The sequence below is a fragment of the Apium graveolens genome, chromosome 10, assembly GCF_009905375.1.
Source record: "Apium graveolens cultivar Ventura chromosome 10, ASM990537v1, whole genome shotgun sequence".
Taxonomy (NCBI): domain Eukaryota; kingdom Viridiplantae; phylum Streptophyta; class Magnoliopsida; order Apiales; family Apiaceae; genus Apium; species Apium graveolens.
Window position 1 is genome coordinate 132,320,913 of NC_133656.1, and position 10,923 is coordinate 132,331,835.

A 10,923-nucleotide genomic window follows, 5' to 3' on the forward strand; every position below is an offset into this window, starting at 1 on the left:
TTGCTGTCAATCCTTTTTTCCAGTATTATATATTTATGTCATTTAAATTATCTAAATATAGGATAACCATATTCATGCCTTTGCCTATCATAACATTTGGAATGGATTCAGCACAAAAATTGTGGAAGGCGGTGTCTATGTTTTTGACCAGTTTGCAGTTAAAGATCCTGTTAGAAACTTGAAGCCTGTGCAGTCAACCCTCTGCATTAGATCTACAGTTACAGGCTCCACTACTGTGAGGACTGTTGATGATGATGGCATGATCCCTTCGCAAAAGTTTGAGTTTTTAGACCTGGGAGATTTGTTTGCAGAAGCAAATAAATGTCTTCCTCAACAGCAACCTGAATTTGTAATAGGTCTAGTAACGCACTCTTTTAACTCGATATTATCGTAATTAACTCATATGGAACAATTCTCCTACAAATATAAGACAGCCTACTTTAATATTGTGTAAATAAATTTTGTGTTAAACAGATATTATTGGAGTTGTGGAGGAGTATGAAGGTTTAAACAAGCTCCATACTCGATACGGAGATAGGGACATTGTGAAGTTTAGAATATGCGATTCGAAGTAATGTGCATATGTATATTTGATCAGTAGTGTAATTACACATATACACCGCATATTGCTAATAGATTATTAACATATATGATATCTAAACCTATTTTCTAGTAATGCCCACAAAATTACTGTTTGGGGTGATCTTGCTGTGTCTTTCAACAACGAGATGGCTGGAAATCCAAAAAAACCGATCATTGCTATTATAACAAGTACAAAAGTGACTACATTTATGAGTAAGTACTTATGCAATCAAATCTATTACACGGTTATATTCTTGCTGATTAAACAATTAACTTTATTCCCATATACAGGTTCTGTTCAGATTGGTACATTACCTTCTACTCATCTATATATAAATCTAGATGATGAATCTGTGAATGATATGAGGCAGAGGTAACAAGTAAATATAGAGTTAAAATTAACTTATCGACGTTTTGCTCTATTTATTAATTTCTTCAATATGTTTAGGTTGCTTGAGGAAGGATATATAATGAAAAGAGACAAATTGTTCCCAGCTAAACAAATTGAACTTGTTCCCACATTATTTGAAAAATTGTCACTCAAAGACCTTAATGAGAATCTGACATACGATCACCTCAAGGTATTGCATTTATATAATATTCAGAAATGGTATTTTTTATATGGTTGCTTTTGTTGTTAAGTATTATATTTTCATCGTACCCCAGAAAAGAATTTGTTGCACCTTTAAGATCATTATGGTCGATGAGGAAACAAATAGGTGGTTTTATAGATGTAACAAATGTCTCCACGAGGTTGAGCGCATTAGAACAGTATTCAAATGTACCCAATGTCCTCGAAACATTCTCGTGTCTCCGAAGAGGTAACCTAACTATTTCAATTTATTGGAAATATTTGTAGGCTTGATACTGTTAATTAAATCCTTTAAAAAATAGCTAACTATTTTCTAAAGGTTCTGTATCATGGTCCAGGCCGAGAATGAGACATTTGCCTGTAATATTGTTTTGAATGATCGAGTTTCTAGAAGAGTTCTTGGAACAAGTGCTGCAAAGGTGGTTTCTGATTACGATAAGGTAAATAACTGTTGAAATAAAACAGCTACAGCGTCACCATGTTATACCACATATACATTCTTATTTTCTACAACTGTGTTCAGGATTCCTCCAAAGCCTTTCCAGAAGTGATTAAATCATTAGTCGGAATACTAATTTCAGTTGAGCTCGGTCTGACAAAATCAAACATTGGTGAGGATAACAACTTTTTTTTATGCTGATGATTTATATGAACCAACGATGAACACTCCAACTCCTTCTGAATCTCCAATTATGTCCGAAGATTATTCCATCAACATGGGTTTTGAAGTGAGATTATAATGCGGTTATGTTACATTTGAGTTCTCTTTAGTATTCCATGTTGAATACTAATATTTGCAGACTTTCTTATTAAAACGTCTTTGCATGTATAGTACTCTGAAGGTGATGACGGTAATGGTACTCCAGGCTCTGCTAAATCTGTTATTAAAAAAATTAAGAAGGTACTAACAATAACTAGCATCCTATGTTAGACATCCTATTTACTTATATACCAAAGTGCTTTTCGCTGACTAGAAATTGTCCTTATTCATCACTCTAAAACTATGTCCACCTAATTTAATTAATGAATATGTCACTTTTGCTTGCAGGAAGGTTGATAGAATGCTTCAACTTTGAGTATTTTCCAGAGCTTTCATCTTGCTTATGGCTGAATGATTTTTTACAGTTATTGTCCACGTGACATTATTTGCAATTTCGATTGCTTAACAATGTTTTTACCCTGTTTTAAACATTTGTTATCTATGTATTTGATTTTTAATCCTTCATAACTGTGATCAGCGTCATCACACATAAATAAAAGTTTGGTTTACAATAATTAAATATTACCTTGATCATCTACGTTTAATGAAGCATGGTTGAAGCACTACTTTTATTAAAAAGTAGTGCTTATTTATCAAGGACCCTGTCGTACACCATTTAATTTGACAATCAATGTCCTTTATGGACATAAGATTTTATAATGGAAAGAAATGTTTAATTTCAAATTGTATAGCGAAAATATCATTTTTTCAAGAGAAGATAAGTTCTTAAATTTGACTCGAAACATTCATGATGAGCAGCCTTAAATTCAAAATAAAGTGTCAGACTATATGTTTTAAATTCCCCGCATTACTCAATATTGAAATTTACCAAATGTAACTACTTTCCATCTCATTATACAAGTTTCCACGATATTTCCCGTGAATAACTTCAAAATATGCTCCTTAATTTTGACATAAATCAATACCTTAATTATGGTAATCCTGATTCACACATTGCTTTGTTTAGGATTATGATATAATATGCGTATTGTTTGTGATTTGCAGAGTATACCACAACCTATAAAAATTATCCTAACTGCCTACAATCAAGATGACAATATCTTCCTTTAAAATTGGTGTTATTGAGTATCTTTCCCATATTCAAAATCGATCCTATTCTACTTAGACGGTACTATATATTCAGTAACTTTTATAGTTGTTCTACACTAAAATTGTTGAAGAACATACAGGTTTGTACACATATTTCTCTTCAATTTCAACAAAAAATACTATACATAATACATTAATCCTATAAACATTTATCATCTTTCAGCCAGGTATGGATGACCATCAACATTTGTCCGATCTGAATGCCACTCAAATTGCATGGACGTTGAAAGTTAGGGTGACAAGAATGTGGAGGTCATTGAATGGTCATGGAGAGGTCTCGAGGCAAAATCTTATTTTTCTCGACTGTGAGGTGTGATTGCTTTTAATCTATTGCAAGTAATTGAGTTCACCATGTTTCTATTTTTTATATTCATTATTCATGCATATACTCTCTTTATATTACAGAATACGCACATGGTTGCAGTTGTTTCACCTGCTATTTGGAATCAATTTGCTGGACTTTTGATTCCAGGAACCTTATACCGTATAAGGAACATAGCTATCATGCCTACAACTGGTTTGTACAGGCCTATGCGTAACACAAACTGCATACGGTTCCTACCCATCACTATTATGGATGTAGTTCCAGTGGATGCTCTAATGATTCCGTGACACAAGTTTGAATTGACTCCCCTACCTGCTATTTCCGACGCTCTTTTGAATTCGAATAATGATGAGATGCCTGTTTACTCCACGGGTATTGAATTTTAAACGTCGACAATCAAGATTTCTAAAGTTATAAACGTTAGTAATTTACAATGTTAAAACAGATGTTATCGGTGTTGTCGAAGACTTGGAACCAAAGCGAACAATCCTGAGCAGATTTGGTTCAAGGGATATGATCCGCTTCAGACTAAGTGATGGAGAGTAAGATATTCCGTATTCTGGCCCTTATAATGCAGATTTGTACAATCATAACTGTTTAGATTACCACGTCTTTACTTTGATTTCAGGACATCGCACCGTGTTTCTTTTGTGGGTAATTTCCCACCGAATATAGATTCTTTATACCAGGATATAGGAACAGAAAGGAAAATTGTCATCCTTGCATCTGTCCGCATCAACGTTTACCAAGGTTTAATTCTTGCTTTCCTACATGTACTAATTGTTTTTGAAAAAATCAACAGTCTGACTCTCAAATTCCATTTAAAGCATTCCTAAAGTATTCTATTTTTTCTATTTAAAAAAAGGTATAATTCGTATAGGTAATTTGCCCTCAACAAGTATATTCATCAATATTAATTATCCCGATGTCGTCACTTTGAGACAGAGGTATGCACATTAAATCAACTCACATTTAAATTATTATATAATTTACTATTCATACTCTAACTTTGTTTTCCTTTTATCATGTAGGTTAGTGAATGTCGACAACTGATGCATTAAAGAGATATTGTAGCTGGAGCATTTTATTATATTTATTAGTTTATGATAATTAACTAAATAAAGTTTTATCGATATTCGGAATAAGCGTGCAAATTGTTCTACCACAAATATTATAATTTGTTATGCAACGTGTATGTTTCTCATATTTTTGGATTTTTAAATTATTTATTTAAATCTTTTGGTTGAATTACGCCGCAGTTATCTTATGCAATATTTAACGTAATACTTCTCTATTCGGACTAAGATATTATGATATTTAATACAAGCACAAAATATTTACCATATTCTAAATACTGTCACACTTTATCTAAGTAATCTAGTACTAAGATTACTATTTTTACTTTTCTGTAGTCGTAGAAATTGTACAAGTTATCTATATTAAAAATATACAATATTGATTGCAAATATATAATTACTAAGTCCTCAATCAACCTTAGGAATAATGTCATTACAACAAGAGAGCTTTTCCATTGTTCAGCCAATAAGATCCATAATATAAATACATCATATTAAATTTGGAAAGTGTTTTAAAATCAGATCACATCCAATAATCTAAATAGCTACAAAACCAAATTTCAAGGATAACAAACCATAATATTAATACATCATGTACCAGAAATAAATATATTGATCACATTGATCCAATATGAAATGTAATGTAGATTAAACAAACTATTCGATAACTATATCGAATATTAAATCTTCTTGCTGAAAAGTAAAAACCAAGTTATCGTCTATTTGTAGCTCATTATCAGTCGTAAATTGGTTCCATCCAGCAGAGAATCGAGGTAATCCAGTAGAAAACACTATCTTAACATTCCAGGTTAAAAACCCCATCCTAAAAGTTATAATTTCGCCACTTATCCATGTCCTACCATTCGGTTGTACAGCTGCTGGGATATACTGAAAGATGATATGTCTTTGTTATATCAATTAACCACAAAATGAGTAAAATTTATATTGTATTTGCAAAAAAAGTCTATATAAATTGATCGAGTAATGTAACAATACCGCTTCATGACATGTGTTGTTCACATTTGAAGCAGTCATTGTGGCGGTGAACTCCATTCCCAGGAGTTGATCATTTTCCTGATCACTTATATTATTGTCTGCAACATCATCAGTTACGTCTTCAACATCCATATCCAAGTTGTCTTCTACTTGCTGAATTCCTTCTTCAGAAACTTCTGCGGCATGATCAGTGTCAACTGTAATATTCATATGAACAATTTCTTCTAATTCCTCAATTCCACCTGGAAGTTGTTCATTAATATCTACAGAGAAGTAGCAAAGGTATTAATATTATTATCGTGGTCACACGCGTTTCCATTATTACCGTTTGACTGTATAGCTTCATTAATCACCAGACAAATAAAATGGTATGTAGTATTTAAAGTAGTACCATTTCTTGAAGAACAGCTGACCAGAAGTTTTTCATTTTTTGAACTATCAAAAATGATAGTTTCAAACTTCCCAGATCCTCTGTAGGTAAGCAACATGAAATCCTTCCTCTCGAACATTTTATCATTTACTAGCGCCAGTATATCAGAAATCTTCCTTGTGGATTCGGAGTACTGATGTAACACCCCAAATCCGGGATCAAGATTTGGTGTCACTAAACAATCCTTACATAGAATAAAGAAATAAATAAATAACCCCTTGAATCCGGATCGTTTACAGGTTATGGTATGAAACAAGAATGTAATCTTCTACAACTTACAACAACTAAAATACAATTGTAAATACCTCTGAACTAATGCTCGAATCATATTCTTCTAACTTCTTCAACCTCTCGCAGCGGAGATTTCTCGAACTTCTGCTGTCTATCTAAGCTATTCATTTTTATCCTTATCTGTTTCTGGCAGAAATAAGAATTGACAAAGCAAGAGTGAGCCAAAAATGCCCAACAAGTATATAATTTGAGTTTCAAACATTAATTTCAAAGAAAACTTCCAGATAAAATCTCTGAAATATTTTGAAGGGCGAAACACGAAATCATTTAAAGGATATACCTCGTTATCTTAAAAATCAATTTTATTTGCATTGCTATGAATCACATAGGACATAATGACATTTTTGTAAGAGCTTTAGAGATCGCGTGTTTTCAAAATAGCTTCTAGTATCATTTCATAATTGAGCGATGAATGCAATAACTATTCATAAAATGACGTTCAAGAAATTCCTAACTATTCAGTATCCATCATTATCGACTAAGTTTCCATAGACTTAGCCTGCTAAACCAGCCTGATAAGGACGTGTTGAATAATTAAGAAGATCTCAATTCATTCAAGATCCTAACTATCACTGAGCAACTAATGCTGCAGCAACAATCTGAACCTCGAATATATTTAGAAACATTGTAATTTCCCGAAACTGAGTGCTAAGAAAGAATAACTTTAAACTATAATCACATTTTATTTCAAGAGGGAATGCCATTAAAGGCGAACAACAATAAATTGGACTGGACACTAGAAACCAACATATGCACTATAACCTGCTGATCAGTCAGGAGATAGTGCGGATCTATACCCAACTGCATAGACCCAACCAACATATGGGGCACCCAGGCAACTATGGCCTAATAATTAATGGTCTGGGTAAAACCCAGCCTGTATAGCAACAATCCAGCCCGTAGAGTATTTTGATATCAAATCATTTTGATTTCAAAACATCCCAAATTAGGGTTCGCAAATAACCCGAACGAATGGGTATTTGCTCAAGAGAGCAATTGAATTATAGGAACAAGAATAAATGAACAAGCATAATATGAGTAATTGCAGCGAAATGTAAAACATTTAACTATTCTGAACTTAGAATAGTAGCGAATAATATTTGCAGTATTTAAAAGAAATTCAAGAGTACTTGCAGTATTTTAAAAGAAAAATCCAGAATACTTGCCTCAATAAGCTTTAACCGTTATTACTGGTTGACTTTGGTTCGACTTTGACCGTTTGGCTTTATCGTCTATCTTTTATCCTATTCTTGATACGATCCCAACATTCAGACCCTTTGGTTGGAACTTCATTGATCTCCAAGTTTAATCACTAGATCGTTCCTAGTCCGATGTCACGTCTTAGTCTTCTGTCTAAAACCTACAGGGTTGAAATACCCTAATTCAGATAACCGCTTAAGCTTAACATCAAATTATCACCCTATTCTACCCATACGATTTCATAACCAAATTTATATTTATATATATTATCGAAATACACATAACAATTATGGTTCACATCTTCGAAACTCGGTTCGGTATTTATTTTTAGAAAATACGCATACTCGTCGTTTTGAAAAAAACAGGGTAATCGATTATTTATAAATTATCTTATCTCAATCGCAGTCAAGTCCATTTAATATAATTGTAGATGGTTATTCGATGTCTCAAATAATTATAGGTTACGTTCCCGTATTTTCGGAATTAATTTCTTGAAAATCGGGCAGCGTCTCCTCTGTTTATCGGCCTACCCGTCGAAATCAAATCGACGTCAATCACAACATAACAACAATCAATCATCCAATTCACAATCCATACGCCAAATCCAATCACCAATACAATTCAGTTATTAACTATTTTTATTCGTACATTTATTCATATTTTTATGTTTTTACTCGTATTTTTATTTTATTCGTAGGACTCAGAACCGCGTCATCACCGTCCACCGTCGGCTCGCCGAGGCTCATCGCCGACGGCGGTAAAATTCGCGGGTTCCCGTTTATAACGGGCGTCCAACACGAATCCCACCGATTAATTACTAAGAATTTTCTGCACGAATTTACTTTATTTCATTAAAATAATCAAATAGTTTCCTGCAAGATTTAAGAAACTGAATTAAAATAATATATGATCGTAACAGTAGACAATATTCAGCAAAACTAAAAACAACACAGGACACAATTCCATCAAACTGCACAAGCATTTATATATATACATGTGTATGTATATATACAATCAACAAAACCCAATTAAGGAACCGGAAAGTACTCAGGCGCGGCGGAAATGGCCGGAAACAGGGCAGAAACGGCGACCCAGTGATGGGAACCGAACACAACACACGCAAACGCAGAATCACACACAAACGTGCGCACACGCGCAGACACAACCCTCGCCGGAAAAAAAATAACCGGCAGCGAGGGAAGGAAGAAGTACAGAGGCGGTGGGGGAGGAGATACAGGGGAAAATGGGGAAAACGGGGAAGAGAATTGAGTTTGGGAGAGATTAAAGTGAGGGATGCGAGTGAGAGAGATACAGAGAGGAGAGATGTACGAGAGAGAAAAAAAAATTGAGAGAGAGACATGACTGAAATGGGGGTAGGAAAACAGGGGTTAGGGATTGAGGATAATATCAATCGTGTTTATCTGATTATCTGTCCCGAGAAAATCCGAATTTGCATCGAATTTATAAATTCATCGAATAATTACGGGTAATAATATTAACCCGACAATTCACAAGAATCACCTTAAAATTTTCGAAATAATTTAAAACTAATAATATACAATTCTCGAAATTTTTAAATCATTTTTAGAATGCGCTTCAAACCCTTATTTTGCAAATTAACGAACAGATGTGCGGGTAAATAAAGTCCAGAAAATTTCCGAAATAATTCTAAAATTCTCCAAATATTTAAAAGTTAATAAAATAAAATTTTCATGATTTTTGAAATATCTTGGAATTAAATATTGATTTTACAATTAAATGGAGTCAGGAAATCATTTTAAAATTAAATAATAAATAAAATATTCATTTCTAAATTTTATAAATCCCTAAAAATAATAAATAAAATTATAGAACAACAAAAATAATTTTAGAAACAATTTTAGCATTTTTAAAAAAAATAATATTTAATAAAATCACTTTAAAATGAATTAAATGCATACAGCTCGATAATTTATTATAAAATTAATCTTCGCGTCTAACAATTTATAGACAATTGGTAATACAGCAACACATAGCAGTCAGAATCATCACACATTTTACTTATTTAATATTTCAATAATTATATTTACATATCGATCTTAAAATGGGTTACTTAGCCGCTAAGTAACTAAATAACGATACAATTTTGATACCCGATTCGGATAATTATCAAAACGGAGCTTCATATAAAATAAATTAGACGAAAATAAGATAATAATGTCTCGTCTTTTGAGAATATGGATTCTTATCGATATATAAAATGATTTGCGTATCGAAAATTTTACACCGGGACTCGTATAGATCAAACCGTGCCCCGGATCGAAAAAGTCAAAACATGAAAAGTGTTCAGAATTATCAGATTAGGTTAGAAAGGAGTTTTCGGAAGAGTTTCGGGTTGTAAAAACGGAAAAACGATTGAAGTGGAATGATTTCTGATTCTAAAAAGAAATTTTATAATTATGTAAAATAATCATTATTAATTCTATAAATCCTTATAAAATCATATGATTATTCAAAAATTACCAGAAAAATACCAAAATTATCTAGATTTAATTCTGGATAATTAGAAGTTAAAATATTCACATTTTCATCAGAAGTAAACATCCAAATATTAATATCAGTTATCAAATAATTCACCAAAATTCACATAAAAATCACATAATAATTATTTATTGATAAAAATAATTACATAATATTTCCCAGGCGTTACATTCTTCCCCCCTTAAAAGGATTCTGTCCTCAGAATCATGCTAGAGAACAGACACTGCTACATTTCGAGTATCTACTTAAAACTTCTCAGGACTCATTACTTTAATCACATTTCAATGGTCTCCTACCGTCATCAAATTTATCAGTTGCTAATACAACCTCTAACTCAATCTTTTATTTCTCACATTGAGAGCTAAATTATTCTTCATAGTCATACACGCATGAATGCCTTATGGACTCGGTACACTTGTGACAACAAGACCAACTCATTCATAATCGTTCCATCTATTTCACTATTTCAAAGGACTAACTTAATCACACTAACCTTCTTTTCTTTCCAATTCTAATAGATCATGTTTATGAAATTTCTATTTTCACTGACTGTTCTACTTTGCATTTCAGGCCTCTTTCCATTCGATTGGCCCGACCCGTGATCATTTTCAATCGTATTCGAGAATACTTAATCGATCTCTTGCATTTTCTATTCGTCTGCACCCGATATCCTGAGTTCAAGACGTCTGATGCTTCGAAATGTTCTACATCTATTCAAATGCTAAAAAGAAAAATCTCGGCAATTGCATTTACCCACCACTTGGTAGCATACTTCCAGTTTTTTTTTCAATCACTATTAAGTAGCTTCATCAAGCGAGAATCCCCTAATATGTAGAAGAAAGTACATTAATTAGGAAAGGAATGAATTAGAATTTTGTTCAAAATCCGGTTTCTTGGTATTAATACTCATTTTGTTGTCCTATCATATTAGATATCAATACGAACTTTGATGCTCACAACGTTTCCTACTGAAGTCAACATCAATCATCTGCATTAATACCACCTTTGATATTCAACAACAAAGTAAGCATCAACATAACC